The sequence below is a fragment of the Cherax quadricarinatus genome, chromosome 8, assembly GCF_038502225.1.
Source record: "Cherax quadricarinatus isolate ZL_2023a chromosome 8, ASM3850222v1, whole genome shotgun sequence".
Lineage (NCBI taxonomy): Eukaryota > Metazoa > Arthropoda > Malacostraca > Decapoda > Parastacidae > Cherax > Cherax quadricarinatus.
This window is the reverse complement of record NC_091299.1, coordinates 39,514,338-39,533,513: the sequence shown is the minus strand read 5'-3', so window position 1 is coordinate 39,533,513 and position 19,176 is coordinate 39,514,338. Positions and strand designations below refer to the sequence as shown.

At 46.8% G+C, this 19,176-nt stretch overlaps 1 protein-coding gene across 1 annotated transcript in view; it reads right to left on the bottom strand.

Moving 5' to 3' along the window:
- Positions 1–19,176, bottom strand: part of LOC128685266 (uncharacterized) — a 245,819-nt gene that overhangs the window by 87,787 nt on the left and 138,856 nt on the right. The window lies entirely within an intron of this gene.

Sequence of the window (19,176 nt, the reverse complement as noted above, 5' to 3'; positions counted from 1 at the left end):
TATTCTCAGAACCATACAACCTATCACACCATCCCAACACACACTACAATCCATTCCCACAGCCTCCACCCAACACCGAGCTATAGAATCCCACAGTATGCCACCAGGTCTCCACCCTCACAGGCCCCACAAACCACAGTGTTGGAAAGGAAACTGAAGGTATGGTACACAAACACTGATGGTATAACAAATAAGTGGGAGGAGTGGCATGAAAGAGTCAAAGAGGCATCACCGGACATCATAGCTCTCACAGAAACCAAGCTTACAGGTATGATAACAGATGCCATCTTTCCAATGGGATACCAAATCCTGAGGAAAGACAGAGGGAACAGGGGGGTGGAGGAGTGGCATTGCTGATCAAAAATCGCTGGAATTTTGATGAGCTGGAGAGAGGAGACAGCGGAGAAGAAAGTGATTATATAGCGGGAACGCTTCACTCTGGAGGTCCCAAGGTGGTAATAGCAGTGATGTATAACCCACCACAGAACAGCAGGAGGCCAAGGCAAGAGTACGACGAGAGCAATAGAGCGATGGTTGACACACTGGCTAGAGTGGCCAGAAGAGCTCATGCATGCAGGGCAAAGCTCCTGATCATGGGTGACTGTAACCACAAGGATATCGATTGGGAGAACTTGGACCCGCATGGGGGCCAAGATACATGGAGGGCTAAGATGATGGAGGTGGTACTGGAAAACTTCATGTACCAACACGTAAGGGACACTACAAGAGAGAGAGGAGAGGATGAACCAGCAAGGCTAGACTTAGTATTCACCTTGAGTAGTGCAGATATCGAGGACATCACATATGAAAGACCCCTTGGGGCCAGTGACCATGTGGTTTTAAGCTTCGAATACACAGTAGAGCTACAAGTGGAGGGAGAAGCAGGAAGGCCAGGACGAATGAAGCCAAACTACAAGAAAGGGGACTACACAGGAATGAGGAACTTCCTGAACGGGGTTCAGTGGGACAGAGAACTGGCAGGGAAGCCAGTTAATGAGATGATGGAATATGTAGCAACAAAGTGCAAGGAGGCTGAGGAGAGGTTTGTACCCAAGGGTAACAGGAATAATGAAAAAGCCAGGATGAGCCCATGGTTTACCCAAAGGTGCAGGGAGGCAAAAACCAAGTGTGCTAGGGAATGGAAGAAATATAGAAGGCAAAGGACCCAGGAGAATAAGGAGAGCAGTCGTAGAGCCAGAAACGAATATGCACAGATAAGAAGGGAGGCCCAAAGACAATATGAAAATGACATAGCAGCGAATGCCAAATCTGACCCGAAACTGTTGTACAGCCACATCAGGAGGAAAACAACAGTCAAGGACCAGGTAATCAGGCGAAGGAAGGAAGGAGGAGAGACAACAAGAAATGACCGTGAAGTATGTGAGGAACTCAACAAGAGATTCAAAGAAGTGTTCACAGAGGAGACAGAAGGGGCTCCAGAAAGACGGAGAGGTGGGGCACACCACCATGTGCTGGACACAGTGCACACAACCGAGGAAGAAGTAAAGAGGCTTCTGAGTGAGCTAGATACCTCAAAGGCAATGGGGCCAGATAACATCTCCCCATGGGTATTGAGAGAGGGAGCAGAGGCGCTATGTGTACCCCTAACAACAATATTCAATACATCTATCGAAACAGGGAGATTGCCTGAGGCATGGAAGACAGCAAATGTAGTCCCAGTCTTTAAAAAAGGAGACAGACATGAAGCATTAAACTACAGACCAGTGTCACTGAAATGTATAGTATGCAAAATCATGGAGAAGATTATCAGGAGAAGAGTGGTGGAACACCTAGAAAGGAATGATCTCATCAACAGCAGCCAGCATGGTTTCAGGGACGGGAAATCCTGTGTCACAAACCTACTGGAGTTCTATTTCATGGTGACAGCAGTAAGACAGGAGAGAGAGGGGTGGGTGGATTGCATATTCTTGGACTGCAAGAAGGCGTTTGACACAGTTCCACACAAGAGATTGGTGCAAAAACTGGAGGACCAAGCAGGGATAACAGGGAAGGCACTACAATGGATCAGGGAATACTTGTCAGGAAGACAGCAGCGAGTCATGGTACGTGGCGAGGTGTCAGAGTGGGCACCTGTGACCAGCGGGGTCCCACAGGGGTCAGTCCTAGGACCAGTGCTGTTTCTGGTATTTGTGAACGACATGACGGAAGGAATAGACTCTGAGGTGTCCCTGTTTGCAGATGACGTGAAGTTGATGAGAAGAATTCACTCGATCGAAGACCAGGCAGAACTACAAAGGGATCTGGACAGGCTGCAGACCTGGTCCAGCAATTGGCTCCTGGAGTTCAATCCCACCAAGTGCAAAGTCGTGAAGATTGGGGAAGGGCAAAGAAGACCGCAGACGGAGTACAGTCTAGGGGGCCAGAGACTACAAACCTCACTCAAGGAAAAAGATCTTGGGGTGAGTATAACACCAGGCACATCTCCTGAAACGTACATCAATCAAATAACTGCTGCAGCATATGGGCGCCTAGCAAACCTCAGAACAGCATTCCGACATCTTAATAAGGAATCGTTCAGGACCCTGTACACCGTGTACGTTAGGCCCATATTGGAGTATGCGGCACCAGTTTGGAACCCACACCTAGCCAAGCACGTGAAGAAACTAGAGAAAGTGCAAAGGTTTGCAACAAGACTAGTCCCAGAGCTAAGAGGTATGTCCTACGAGGAGAGGTTAAGGGAAATCAACCTGACGACACTGGAGGACAGGAGAGATTGGGGGACATGATAACGACATACAAAATACTGAGAGGAATTGACAAGCTGGACAAAGACAGGATGTTCCAGAGATTGGACACAGTAACAAGGGGACACAGTTGGAAGTTGAAGACACAGATGAATCACAGGGATGTTAGGAAGTATTTCTTCAGCCACAGAGTAGTCAGTAAGTGGAATAGTTTAGGAAGCGATGTAGTGGAGGCAGGATCCATACATAGCTTTAAGCAGAGGTATGATAAAGCTCACGGTTCAGAGAGAGTGACCTAGTAGCGATCAGTGAAGAGGCGGGGCCAGGAGCTTGGACTCGACCCCGCAACCTCAGCTAGGTGAGTACACACACACACACACACACACACACACACACACATACAGTGGAAGAGCCTGAAACGAATATGCACAGATAAGGAGGGAGGCCCAGCGACAGTACGAAAATGACATAGCATCGAAAGCCAAGTCTGACCCGAAACTACTGTTTAGCCACATTAGGAGAAAGGCGACAGTCAAAGACCAGGTGATCAGGCTGAGGAAAGGAGGTGGGGAACTCACAAGAAACGATCAAGAGGTATGCGAGGAGCTCAACATGAGATTTAAGGAAGTATTCACAGTGGAGACAGGAAGGACTCTGGGAAGACAGGACAGAGGGGGACTCCAACAGGGAATAGACCAACAAATGCTGGATGATATGTACACAAATGAGGAGGAGGTGAAGAAGCTGCTAAGTGATCTTGATACCTCAAAGGCAATGGGACTGGACAACGTCTCCCCGTGGGTCCTCAGGGAGGGAGCAGATATACTGTGTGTGCCATTAACCACAATCTTCAACACATCCTTTGAAACTGGGCAACTACCTGAGGTATGGAAGACCTCAAATGTAGTTTCCACTTTTAAAAAAGGAGACAGAAAAGAGGCACTAAATTACAGACCAGTGTCACTGACGTGTATAGTATGCAAAGTCATGGAGAAGATTATCAGGAGGAGAGTGGTGGAGCGCCTGGAACGGAACAAGATTGTAAACGACAACCAGCACGGATTCATGGAAGGCAAATCCTGCGTCACAAACCTTCTGGAGTTTTGTGACAAAGTTACAGAAGTAAGACACGAGGGAGAGGGGTGGGTTGATTGCATTTTCTTGGACCGCAAGAAGGCCTTCGACACAGTTCCTCACAATCGACTAGTGCAGAAACTAGAAGATCAGGCGCGTATAACAGGATGGGCACTTCAATGGATCAGAGAATACCTAACAGGGAGGCAACAACGAGTCATGGTACGTGATGAGGTATCACAGTGGGCACCTGTGACGAGTTGGGTCCCACAGGGGTCGGTCCTAGGACCAGTGCTATTTTTGGTATATGTGAATGACATGATGGAAGGGATAGACTCAGAGGTGTCCCTGTTCGCAGATGATGTGAAGTTAATGAGGAGAATTAAATCAGATGGGGACCATGCAGGATTTCAAAGAAACTTGGACAGACTGGACACCTGGTCCAGCAACTGGTTTCTTGAATTCAACCCCGCCAAATACAAAATCATGAAGGTAAGAGAAGGGCAAAGAAGATCGCAGACAGAGTGTAGACTAGGTGGCCAAAGACTGCAAACCTCGCTCAATGAGAAAGATCTTGGGGTGACCATAACACCGAGCATGTCTCCGGAGGCACACATCAACCAGATAGCTGCTGCAGTATGTGGGCGCCTGGCAAACCTAAGAATAACTTTCCGATACATTAGTAAGGAATCGTTTAAGACACTGTACACTGTGTACATCAGGCCCATACTGAAGTATGCAGCACCAGACCTGGAACCCACACCTGGTCAAGCACATCAAGAAATTAGAGAAAGTGCAAAGGTTTGCAACAAGGCTAGTTCCGGAGCTCAGGGGTATGTCCTACGATGAAAGGTTGAGGGAAATCGCACCGACGACACTGGAGGACAGGAAGGTCAGGAGAGACATGATAACGACATACAAAATACTGCGTGGAATAGATAAGGCAGACATAAAGCCCAGGAAGCAGAGAGAGAGAGTGAGGACCTAGCAGCGATCAGTGAAGAAGCGGGGCCAGTAGCTGACTCTCGACCCCTGCAACCACAATTAGGTGAGTACAATTAGGTGAGTACAGAGGTCCCACAAGGGTCAGTCCTAGGACCAGTGCTATTCTTGGTAAATGCAAATAACATGACGGAAGGAATAGACTCAGAAATGTCATTATTTGCAGATGATATGACTTAATGAGGAGAATTAAATCAGATGTGGACCAGACAGGTCTACAAAGTGGCTTGGACAGGCTGGACGCGTGGTCGAGTCACTGGCCCTTAGAATTTAATCTTGCCAAATGCAAAGTCATGAAGATTGGGGAAGGGCAAAGAAGACCGCAGACAGAGTATTGGCAAGGCGGCCAAAGACTGCAAACCTCACTCAAGGAGAAAGATCTGGGGGTGCATATAACACCGAGCACGTCGCCGGAAGCCCACATTAACCAAATAACTGCTGCGGCATATGGGCGCCTGGTATACCTGAGAATAGCGTTCCGATACCATACTGGAGTACGCAGCAACAGTTTGGACCCCCCACCTGGTCAAACATGTCAAGAAATTAGAGAAAGAGCAAAGGTTTGCAACATGGTTCCAAAGCTATGGGAAATGCTCTACGAAGAAAGGTTAAGGAAAATCGGTCTGACGACACTGGAGAACAGGAGGGTCAGGGGTGACATGATAACGACATACAAAATACTGCGTGGAATAGATAAGGTGGACAGAGATAGGATGTTCTAGAGATGTGACACAGAAACAAGGGGTCACAATTGGAATCTGAAGACTCATATGAGCCAAAGGGATATTAAGAAGTATTTCTTCAGCCACAGAGTTGTTAGGAAGTGGAATAGTCTGAAAAGTGATGTAGTGGTGGCAGGAACCATACATAGTTTTAAGACGAGGTATGATAAAGCTCATGGAGCAGGGAGAGGGAGGACTCAGTGGTGGTCAGTAAAGAGGCGGGGGCCAGGAACTGAGTATCGATCCCTGCAACCACAATTAGGTGAGTACAATTAGGTGAGTACACGTACACACACACACACACACACACACAAACGCAAACACACACACACACACACACACACACACACACACACACACACACACACACACACACACACACACACACACACACACACATACACAGGATTTCACACCGTCCTGTGAACTGACCATCTGAACCTTTCTCCTCTCCCCCCCCCTCTTTCTACACTAAGTAGACCTATATCTACCTCTCTCACTCTTTACCTATATCTCTCTCTCTACCTATCACTCTCTACCTATCTCTCTCTCTCTCTTCCCTCTCCCATCTTTCCCCTCTAACATCTCTTACCTCTAACACCTCCCCCCCTCTAACATCTCTCCCCCTCTAACATCTGTCCCCTCCCATTATCTCTCCCCTCTCCCTTTCCCCACCTCTCTCCCATACTCCCCTCCCTCCCCCCTAGCCTCTCTCCCCTCTCGCTCTTCCATCTCCCCCCTCTTTCCCCCTTCTCCCCCTCTTTGCCTTCCCTTTCTCCCTCCCTCCCTCCCTCCCTCTCTCTCTCTCTCTCTCTCTCTCTCTCGCTCTCTCTCTCTCTCTCTCTCTCTCTCTCTCTCTCTCTCTCTCTCTTGCTCTCTCTCTCTCTCTCTTGCTCTCTCTCTTGCTCTCTCTCTCTCTCTTGCTCTCTCTCTCTCTTGCTCTCTCTCTCTCTTGCTCTCTCTCTCTCTTGCTCTCTCTCTTGCTCTCTCTCTCTCTTGCTCTCTCTCTCTCTTGCTCTCTCTCTCTCTTGCTCTCTCTCTCTTGCTCTCTCTCTCTCTCTTGCTCTCTCTCTCTCTTGCTCTCTCTCTTGCTCTCTCTCTCTCTTGCTCTCTCTCTCTCTTGCTCTCTCTCTCTCTTGCTCTCTCTCTCTCTTGCTCTCTCTCTCTCATGCTCTCTCTCTCTCTTGCTCTCTCTCTCTCTCTCTTGCTCTCTCTCTCTCTTGCTCTCTCTCTTGCTCTCTCTCTCTCTTGCTCTCTCTCTCTCTTGCTCTCTCTCTCTCTTGCTCTCTCTCTCTCTTGCTCTCTCTCTCTTGCTCTCTCTCTCTCTCTTGCTCTCTCTCTCTCTCTTGCTCTCTCTCTCTTGCTCTCTCTCTCTCTTGCTCTCTCTCTCTTGCTCTCTCTCTCTCTCTTGCTCTCTCTCTCTCTCTTGCTCTCTCTCTCTCTTGCTCTCTCTCTCTTGCTCTCTCTCTTGCTCTCTCTCTCTCTTGCTCTCTCTCTCTCTTGCTCTCTCTCGTCCCCATTTTCCCTTCTAACTCTCCCCTCTCCTACTCTTCCCTTCACTCTCTCTCCCCCCTCTACCTTTCCCTTCTCTCTTCTCTCACAAAAAAAAAAAAAAAAAAAAAAAAAATGGTGGGGACTCGCAGGAACCAAGGATCAGATGAGAATGGTTCAGGTAGGGAGGAGTGGATGGAGGAGCAGTGGAAAAGGATGGAACAAGAGTGGGAGAGAAAATTAGGAGAGCTTTCTGAAAAAATGGAGAAAGAGCTCTCTGTGAAATTGGAAAGGAGGTTGGAGAAGGAGACAAAGAATTGGGAGGCACAAGTCGAAACTGCAGTAGCCAAGATAAGGGTCCTAGAAGTTGAGATAAATAGGCTGAAGCGAGTTACAGGGGCAGTGACCAGAGAAGACACAGCATATGAAGCTGCGAGGCCGAACAGGAAGGAAGGAATTATGAATTATGCTAAGGTCACATCAATCTGCCAAGGAGGACCAAGGAGTGAAAGGGAAGATCAGCTGGTTGCAGATGGAGAGGGTGATAGGTCGAATGTTGAGGCACAACAAGGCTATCAAGAGCCACTGTAAAAATCAAGGGAGAAACTGACCACATACAGGCAGGATCCAGAGTCACAGAGGGTGAGGCAATGGGAGGAAGAAAGGGCAAAATCAGTGTTTATCCATGGGCTTCAGGAGAGAGAGGAAAGGACACACACTGAAAGGAAGCAGGAAGAAAGAAAGGAGATTGAGAAAATCATCACGGAAATAGGTGAAGAGATGGACGAGATTGTAAATTTTCAGAGAATAGGGGGGTACTCGAAGGGGAGAAACCAACCAATCAAGCTGATTCTCAGGACGGAAACAGTGCGGAACAGGATCCTCCAAGAGAAACCACGATTGAAATACTCGGAAGAGTACAAGAGGGTGTTCCTAGACAGAGACAGAACAAAATCAGAACGACAGCAGCTGAGGGAGAGGACAAAAAAGCGAAAGGAGCTAGGAAAAGAGACAAGGAGGGAACCAGCAGAGGTCAGTCAGAGCAGGACAGAACAGCAAGGGCAAGCACACACACAACTACTCTCAGAACCATACACCCTATCACACCATCCCAACACACACTACAATCCATACCCACAGCCTCCACCCAACACCGAGCTATAGAATCCCACAGTATGCCACCAGGTCTCCCACCCTCACAGGCCCCCCAAACCACAGTGTTGGAAAGGAAACTGAAGGTATGGTACACAAACGCTGATGGAATAACAAATAAGTGGGAGGAGTGGCACGAAAGAGTCAAAGAAGCATCACCGGACATCATAGCTCTCACAGAAACCAAGCTTACAGGTATGATAACAGATGCCATCTTTCCAACGGGATACCAAATCCTGAGGAAAGACAGAGGGAACAGGGGGGTGGAGGAGTGGCGTTGCTGATCAAAAATCGCTGGAATTTTGATGAGCTGGAGAGAGGAGATAGCGGAGAAGAAAGTGATTACATAGTGGGAACACTTCACTCTGGAGGTCCCAAGGTGGTAATAGCAGTGATGTATAACCCACCACAGAACAGCAGGAGGCCAAGGCAAGAGTACGACGAGAGCAATAGAGCGATGGTTGACACACTGGCTAGAGTGGCCAGAAGAGCTCATGCATGCAGGGCAAAGCTCCTGATCATGGGTGACTTTAACCACAAGGAGATCGATTGGGAGAACTTGGACCCACATGGGGGCCAAGATACATGGAGGGCTAAGATGATGGAGGTGGTACTGGAGAACTTCATGTACCAACACGTAAGGGACACTACAAGAGTGAGAGGAGAGGATGAACCAGCAAGGCTGGACTTAGTATTCACCTTCAGTAGTGCAGATATCGAGGACATCACATATGAAAGACCCCTTGGGGCCAGTGACCATGTGGTTTTAAGCTTCGAATACACAGTAGAGCTACAAGTGGAGGGAGAAGCAGGAAGGCCAGGACGAATGAAGCCAAACTACAAGAAAGGGGACTACACAGGAATGAGGAACTACCTGAACGGGGTTCAGTGGGACAGAGAACTGGCAGGGAAGCCAGTTAATGAGATGATGGAATATGTAGCAACAAAATGCAAGGAGGCTGAGGAGAGGTTTGTACCCAAGGGTAACAGGAGTAATGAAAAAGCCAGGATGAGCCCATGGTTTACCCAAAGGTGCAGGGAGGCAAAAACCAAGTGTGCTAGGGAATGGAAGAAATATAGAAGGCAAAGGACCCAGGAGAATAAGGAGAACAGTCGTAGAGCCAGAAACGAATATGCACAGATAAGAAGGGAGGCCCAAAGACAATATGAAAATGACATAGCAGCGAAAGCCAAATCTGACCCGAAACTGTTGTACAGCCACATCAGGAGGAAAACAACAGTCAAGGACCAGGTAATCAGGCTAAGGAAGGAAGGAGGAGAGACAACAGGAAATGACCGTGAAGTATGTGAAGAACTCAACAAGAGATTCAAAGAAGTGTTCACAGAGGAGACAGAAGGGACTCCAGAAAGACGGAGAGGTGGGGCACACCACCAAGTGCTGGACACAGTGCACACAACCGAGGAAGAAGTGAAGAGGCTTCTGAGTGAGCTAGATACCTCAAAGGCAATGGGGCCAGATAACATCTCCCCATGGGTATTGAGAGAGGGAGCAGAGGCGCTATGTGTACCCCTAACAACAATATTCAATACATCTATCGAAACAGGGAGATTGCCTGTGGCATGGAAGACAGAAAATGTAGTCCCAATCTTTAAAAAAGGAGACAGACATGAAGCATTAAACTACAGACCAGTGTCACTGACATGTATAGTATGCAAAATCATGGAGAAGATTATCAGGAGAAGAGTGGTGGAACACCTAGAAAGGAATGATCTCATCAACAGCAGCCAGCATGGTTTCAGGGACGGGAAGTCCTGTGTCACAAACCTACTGGAGTTCTATGACATGGTGACAGCAGCAAGACAAGAGAGAGAGGGGTGGGTGGATTGCATTTTCTTGGACTGCAAGAAGGCGTTTGACACAGTTCCACACAAGAGATTGGTGCAAAAACTGGAGGACCAAGCAGGGATAACAGGGAAGGCACTACAATGGATCAGGGAATACTTGTCAGGAAGACAGCAGCGAATCATGGTACGTGGCGAGGTGTCAGAGTGGGCACCTGTGACCAGCGGGGTCCCGCAGGGGTCAGTCCTAGGACCAGTGCTGTTTCTGGTATTTGTGAACGACATGACGGAAGGAATAGACTCTGAGGTGTCCCTGTTTGCAGATGACGTGAAGCTGATGAGAAGAATACACTCGATCGAAGACCAGGCAGAACTACAAAGGGATCTGGACAGGCTGCAGACCTGGTCCAGCAATTGGCTCCTGGAGTTCAATCCCACCAAGTGCAAAGTCATGAAGATTGGGGAAGGGCAAAGAAGGCCGCAGACGGAGTACAGTCTAGGGGGTCAGAGACTACAAACCTCACTCAAGGAAAAAGATCTTGGGGTGAGTATAACACAAGGCACATCTCCTGAAGCGCACATCAACCAAATAACTGCTGCAGCATATGGGCGCCTAGCAAACCTCAGAACAGCATTCCGACATCTTAATAAGGAATCGTTCAGGACCCTGTACACCGTATACGTTAGGCCCATATTGGAGTATGCGGCACCAGTTTGGAACCCACACCTAGCCAAGCACGTAAAGAAACTAGAGAAAGTGCAAAGGTTTGCAACAAGAGTAGTCCCAGAGTAAGAGGTATGTCCTACGAGGAGAGGTTAAGGGAAATCAACCTGACGACACTGGAGGACAGGAGAGATAGAGGGGACATGATAACGACATACAAAATACTGAGAGGAATTGACAAGGTGGACAAAGACAGGATGTTCCAGAGATTGGACACAGTAACAAGGGGACACAGTTGGAAGCTGAAGACACAGATGAATCACAGGGATGTTAGGAAGTATTTCTTCAGCCACAGAGTAGTCAGTAAGTGGAATAGTTTGGGAAGCGATGTAGTGGAGGCAGGATCCATACATAGCTTTAAGCAGAGGTATGATAAAGCTCACGGCTCAAGGAGAGTGACCTAGTAGCGATCAGTGAAGAGGCGGGGCCAGGAGCTCGGACTCGACCCCCGCAACCTCAACTAGGTGAGTACAACTAGGTGAGTACACACACACACACACACACACACACACACACACACACACACACACACACACACACACACACCTGGAAGTTGAAAACTTAGATGAGTCACAGGGATGTTAGGAAGTTTTTCTTCAGTCATTGGGTTGTCAGGAAGTGGAAAAATCTAGAGGGTGATTTAGTGGAGACAGGATCCATACATATCTTTAAAGAGGTACAATTAAGCTCTTTGAGCAGGGAGAGAGTGGATCTTGTAACGACCAGTGGGAAGGGGAGGCCAGAAGCTGAGACTCGACCCCTGCAACCATAAATAGGCGAGTAGACACACTCAAGCTCATAGACTCATACACTCACGCAGTTCACACACATACAAACACACACACACACGGACAGGTGGGATACACCAATATGTGCTGCACACGACACATACAACCAAAGAGGAGGTGAAAAGGGTACTAAGCGAGCTAGATATCTCGAAGGCGATGGGGGCCGGAAAATATCTCTCTGTGGGTCCTGAGAGAGGGAGCAGAGGTGCTCTCTGTACCAATAACATCAATCTTCGACACATGTATCGAAACATGGCGACTACCTTATCAAATGTAGTTCCAGTTTTTAAAAAAGGGGACATACATGCAGCATTAAACTACAGATCAGTGCCACTGGCATATATTGTATGCAAAGTCATGGAGAAGATTATTTTGAGAAGAGTGGTGAAGCACGTAGATAGGAATGAGCTTATGAACGAAAACTATCATGGATTCAGAAACGCAAAATCCTGTGCCACAAACCTACTAGAGTTCTGTGACAAGGTGACAGAAGTAAGACAAGAGAGAGAGAGAGAGAGAGAGAGAGAGAGAGAGAGAGAGAGAGAGAGAGAGAGAGAGAGAGAGAGAGAGAGAGAGAGAGAGAGAGAGAGAGAAAGGAGAGAGAGAGAGAGAGAGGTGAGAGGGAGAGAGAGAGAGAGAGAGAGAGAGAGCAGTGGGTAGACTGCGTTTTCTTGGACTGTAAGAAGGCTTTTGACACAGATCCACTCAAGAGACTAGAGACTAGTTTAAAAGCTGCAGGACCAGGCAGGTTTAACAGGAAAACCACTGCAATGCATCAGAGTATACCTGACAGGAAGGTAGCAGCGAGTCATGGTACGTGATGAGGTGTCAGAGTGGGCGCCTGTGATAAGCAGGATTCCTCAGGGGCTCAGTCCTAGGACCGGTGCTATTCCTGATGTATGTGAATTACATGATGGAAGGAATAGACACAGAAGTGTCGCTGTTTACAGACGATGTGAAATTAATGAGGAGAATTCAGTCGGAGGAGGATAATGTGGAACTACAGAGAGATCTGGACAGGCGCAGGCCTGGTCCAGCAACTGGCTCCTGGAGTTCAACCTCACCAAATGCAAAGCCATGAAGATCAGGAAGAGGAAAGAAAATTGCAGACAGAGTACAGTCTAAGGGGCCAAAGACTACAAACCTCACTCAAAGAAAAGGATCTTGAAGTGTGTATAATACCGAGCACATATTCTGAGGCGCACATCAACCAAATAACTGCTGCAGCATTTAGGTGCCTAGTGAACCTACAAAAAGCATTACGACATCTCGGTAATGAGGAAAGGAATTCGACCTGACGGCACAGGAGACAAGAGGGACAGGGGGGACACGATAACGACATATAAAATACTGAGAGGAATCGACAAGGTGGACAGAGTCAGGATGTTTCAAAGATGGGACACAGCAACAAGGGGTCACAATTGGAAGTTGAAGACCCAGACAAGTCAGAAGGATGTTACAAAGTATTTGTTCAGCCATAGAGTTTTCAGGAAGTGGAATAGTCTGGAATGTGAGGAAGTTGAGGCAGGAACCACACATAGCTTTAAGAAGAGGTATGGTGAAGGGAAAGAGCGACCTAGTAGTGATCAGTGACAAGGTGGGGCCAGAAGCTATGATTCGACCTCTGAAACCACAATTAAGTAAGTAAAATTAGGTGAGTACACAGGCAAACACACGTACTCCCCAACACACATACACACACACACACACGCGCGCGCGGGCGCGAGGGCGCGCGAGCGGTGGACCTGGGAGAGAGGACTGGAAGGTAGAGCTCACACGAAGAGAGGAGTGGGGGAGGAGGCTGGAAGAGCTCAGCAAGAAAATGGAAGAGAAAATATTTGAGGAGAGCAGGAAATGGGAATTACAAATCACAGCAGCTGAAGCTAATATACAGAGCTTAGTAGAAGAACTAAAGAGTCTGAAACAGCCAAAAGAACCAAAGGACAGTACAGCCATGACACCAAGAGTTACTACATCAGTCACCGATGAGGGGACAGTAAGGAACAAAGAAGATATACTGTAAGCGATGACTCTATTGGACCCAAGGGGGGCCTGGGAAAAGGCAGGGAGAACAGAAGGAACTAATGAGGGGACTAAAGTCAATGAAGGAGCTAGACTATGCACAGAGGCTCTAACAGACAACTGCAATATCCAGGAACAGATAAGCACAGGGGCACTGGATAGGGAAGAAACAGTAAGAAGCAACGCGTCAATGGCAGGAACTAATTCGTATGAGAGGATGCTCAGGGAAGCACAGTGGGAGGATAAAAGGGAGATGGCCATTTTATTCTATGGGCTCCAAGAAGTAGATGGGGAAACTTATGAGGCAAGGAAACAGGAGGAGAAAAAAAACGATTGGAAGCATCATGAAAGCAATAGGAGAGGACGACATGACCCATCTGACAAATTTTCAGAGAATTGAGTGGTTTGCAAAGGAAAAAAAGCTTCCAGTCAAAGTGATTTTTAAGGCAGAGTCAGCTCGAAACCAGATCCTGCAGGAGAAAGTGCACCTAAAAAAAATCAGGAGTTCTGGAGTGTGTACCTTGACCGAGACAGAACACAAGAAGAAAGAGGAATGGGAGGAATGGGAGGTAAGGAAGGTGGAGAGCAGGAGAAATCAGGCCCACGTGGAAGAACAAACACAACCCCCTTCAGTACCACCCATAGAAGGAACACAACCATGGCAATCCCAAAGCAATCAAAAGACCTAACCCAAAACCCACTCACTGTACCCTCTGCCCCTATCCCACTCAGCACAAACCCCACCCCCACAGAAACCCACAGTAACCCACACATCCCCATTTGCATAAACCCCACCCCCACAGTAGCCCTCAGTAACCCACACATCCCCCTCAGCTTAAACCCCACCTCCACAGAAACCCACAGTAACCCACACAATGTACACTCTCCCCCATCCCCCTCACCACAAACCTCACCCTCACAGTAACCCACAGTAACCCACACACTGTACCCTCTATCCCCATCTCCCTCACCACAACCCCCATCCCCACTGTAACCCCCCATAGGCCCTCCCCCCCAACCCCCTCACAACCACCCTCACTGAAACCCCCATAGGCCCTCAGCTCCCACACCCCACACCACAGACCCCACCCCCACTGCAACCCCCTATAGGCTCGTGCCAGGGCACCTGCTCCCCCTAACCCACCTCTCTCCCCAAATCAAAGTTATTGAAAAAAAGTTGAAGGTTTGGTACACGAACACGGATGGAATAATGAATGAATGTGAGGAGTGGCATGAAAGAATCAAGATGTCCCCAGACATCGTAGCAGTTACAGAAACAAAACTCATTGGGATAATAACAGATGCAATCTTCCTACCCGGATACCAGATCCTGAGGAAGGATAGAAGGAGCATAGGGGGAGGAGGGGTTGCATTACTAATAAAAAACCGGTGGGGTTATCAAAAAAAATGGAAGGGATGGACAAGATTGGAAAAAGGGATTACATAGTAGGTACAGTTCAGTCAGGGGAAAACAAGGTAGTCATTGCAGTGATGTATAACCCACCACAGAACTGCAGGATGCCAAGAGAGGAATGTGATGAGTGCAACAGAGAAACGGTGGACACACTAGCTGAGGTGGCAAGAAGGGCTCACTCGAGTAGAGCGAAGTTACTTGTCATGGGCGACTTCAATCACAGGGAGATTGATTGCGAAAACCTGGAGCCACATAGGGGTCCCCAAACATGGAGAGCCAAGATGATGGATATGGTGCTGGCAAATTTCATGCACCAATATGTTAGGAACACTACCAGAGAGAGAGGGGAGGATGAACCAGCAAGACTGGACCTTGTGTTCACCCTGAGTAGCTCAGACATTGAGCTCATCACATATGAAAGGCTCCTTGGAGCTAGTGACCACATGGTTATGAGCTTTGAATACATCGTGGAGCTAAAAGTGGAGAGGGTAACAGGAGTAGAAAGGGAAAAGCTAAACTATAAAAGGGAAGACTACACAGGAATGAGAACCTTCCTGCAGGAGGTTCAGTGGGAACAGGCGTTAGCAGGAAAATTAGTAAACGAGATGATGGACTTTGAAACAACAAAATGCAAGGAGGCCGAGGAAAGGTTTGTTCCCCAGTATAACAGAAATAATGGGAAGGACAGAACGAGCCCTTGGTTTACCCGAAGGTGCAGGGAGGCAAAAACTAAGTGCTCTGGAGAATGGAAAAAGTACAGAAGGCAAAGGACTCAGGAAAATAAAGAGATTAGTCGACAAGCCAGAAACAAGTATGCACAAATAAGGAGGAAGGTGCAGCGGCAGCACGAAAATGACATAGCATCGAAAGTCAAATCTGACCCGAAACTACTCTACAGCCACATCAAGAGGAAGACAATTGTCAAGGACCAGGTAATCAGGCTGAGGAAAGTAGGTGGGGAGCTCACAAGAAATGACTAGGAAGTATGTGAGGAGCTCAACATGAGATTTCAGAAAGAATTTAGAGTGAAGGCCGAAGGGACACTAGGAAGAAAAAAGAGTGGGGTACATCAGTAAGGGCTATACCAACAAGTGTTGGATGAATTACACACAACTGAGGAGGAGATGAAGAAGCTCCTAAGTGACTCTGATACCTCAAAGGCAGTGGGACCTGACATCTCTCCATGGGTCCTTAGAGAGGAAGCAGGGACACTATGTATGCCACTAACCAAAATCTTCAACACTTCCCTTGAAACTGAGCAACTACCTGAAGTATGGAAGAATGCAAATGTAGTCCCCATCTTTAAGAAAGGGGACAGAAATGAAGCACTAAATTATAGACCAGTGTCACTGACGTGCATAGTATGCAAAGTCTTAGAAAAGATTATCAGGAGGAGTGTGGTGGAGCACCTAGAGCAGGACAAAAGTATAAATGACAATCAGCACGGTTTTATGGAAGGCAAATCCTGTGTCCCAAACCTTCTGGAGTTTTATGATAAAGTAACTGAAGTAAGAGACGAGGGAGAGGGGTGGGTTGACTGCATTTTCTTGGACTGCAAGGTCTTCGACACAGGTCCTCACAAGACATTAGTACAGAAGGTAGAGGAACAGGCACGTATAACAGGAAGGGCACTGCAATGAATCAGAGAATACCTAACAGGGAGGCAACAACGAGTCATGGTCCATGATGAGGTATCACAGTGGGCGCCGGTGACGAGTGGGGTCCCACAGGGGTCAGTCGTAGGACCAGTGCTATTCTTGGTATATGTGAACGACATGATGGAATGGATAGGCTCAGAAGTGTCCCTGTTTGCAAATGATGTGAAGTTAATGAGGAGAATTTAATCAGATGCAGACCAGACAGGTCTACAAAGAGACCTGGACAGGCTGGATGCGTGGTCCAGCAACTGGTGCCTAGAATTTAACCATGCAAAATGCAGTCATGAAGATCGGAGGAGGGCAAAGAAGACCGCAGACAGAGTATAGGCTAGGAGGCCAAAGGCTGCAAACCTCACTCAAGGAGAGAGACCTAGGAGTGAGTATAATACTGAGTACATCGCCATTAACACACATTAACCAGATAACTGCTGCGGCATATGATTGCTTGGCAAACCTGAGAATAGTGTTTGGGTACCTCTGTAAGGAATCGTTCAAGACTTCATACACTGTGTACGTCAGGCCCATACTGGAGTATGCAGCACCAGTTTGTAACCCACACCTGGTCAAACACATCAAGAAATTAGAGAAAATGCAAAGGTTTGCAACAAGGCTAGTTCCAGAGCTAAGGGGAATGTCCTATGAAGAAAGATTAAGGGAAATCGGTCTGACGACACTGGAGGACAGGAGGGTCAGGGGAGACATGATAACGACGCACAAAATACTGAGTGGAATAGATAAGGGGTTACAATTGGAAGCTTAAGACTCAGATAAGTCAAAGGGATGTTAGGAAGTATTTCTTCAGTCATAGAGTAGTTAAGAAGTGGAATAGTCTGACAAGCGATGTAGTGGAGGCAGGAACTATACAAAGTTTTAAGACGAGGTATGATAAAGTCCATGGAGCAGGGAGAGGGAGGACCTAGTAGTGGTCAGTGAAGAGGTGGGGCCAGGAGCTGAGTCTCTACCCCTGCAAGAACTTTCCACACAATTAAAAAAACAACAGGTCTATGGTAGACTCACCTAAAACTAAAGAGGGACACCTAAGGGCAGACAGCCATAGTTTATCTACTCCACCACACTCTCAGGCAGATATTGGTCGAACCCAGGATAGCAGGATAGACAGGACCCAATTCCTTGAAGTGGAACCATGGCACTTAAGACAAACTAGTGCATTCGTATACAAATACAATTTTAGGTTATGTATAGTAACTACAATTATAAACCAACTTGGATGAAAAACCCACAACTACCCTTATATAATTAATGTTTTTCACGTTTTATAATTGCTGACTCTAAAATATTTCTTGCCATGAAGTTCATGTAACTATGACTATGGCTTCCAACCACTTAGCAGGATTGTTGCAAGGTCATGTGTGGTTGAATGTTGCATTTCTTGAGCCGTCCTTACTAAATACTGATGTTGTGTAATTCCAACATTTAGAGGTTTGCCAGTCTGTCCCACACACAAGATAAGTTGCAGCCTTGGCATCCTATCCTGTATAAACCACTTACACAGTGTTGAGGGGGAGTTCTTGATCAACATACTCTTAACAGTCCATGAATTCTTAAAAATAACTTTCATATTTACTCTCTTAAGGGCATTCGGCAGGACAGATAAATTCTCATTGTATGGCAGGACAAGCACATTCTTGGTAAGAGGAGTTATTTTAGGTTCAGTCCAGCAAAGAAATTTCTACAAATTCCTCAGGGTAATGTAGTTTTGCAGCAATATCAAAGATTTTCCTAATTTCCTCACCAAGAAACTCAGGGCTACACTCTCTGTAAGCTCTCAAACACATAATGAGAAAGACACCTCTTATTACTCTAGTTTCATAGTCGAAGTAATAGTGGATATATGAATACACATTCGTGGCCTTCCTATATACAGTAAACGTAAGCATTCTATCAATCCTGTGGATCAGAATATCTAAAAATGGAAGTTTAAACTCCACTTCTTTCTCTACGGTAAATTTAATAGAGGACCAAGACAGTTAAGTCTCGGTAAAAATATATTACCGTCATAATAATTTGGCCAACGACAAGATGTCACCCACATATCTAAGCACTAAGCTCCATTTGCAAATTGCTTAACAGCGTAGACAACGGATTTTCCATAGCCATTTCCTGCCTTTGAGAGTAATATTTCCCTTGAAACTCAAACTTGCAATCAACCACACATAACTTAACTCAATAACAATGTTCTTATCAAATGGCATAGGGAACTCATCCAATTCTTCCAGATAAGATAAAAATCATTAACAGTTACACGAGTGAACAACGCTGTGACGTCGAAATTTACAAGTATCCAACATATTAACATTCTGCAGTTTGTAAATACGATTAACTTGTTTTTAATGTGAGCTCGCTAGATGTTGCCAAGCAATGAAGTTAATATTTTTACCAACCATTTTGACAAGGCTTAGGTCACCGATTTTACAGAGCTAATAATAGGTCTCGCTGGATAAACGGATTTTATGGGATTTAAGTGTGTCTTCATACTTCGCAACCTGTGCTGAGGAATACTCATCATGTGTCTGACTTTATACAGTCCATTATACTGTACATATATTTCGCTGAAAGAATACAATTAAATTAAAAATTTTCATTGTGCTTGTAATACTTCT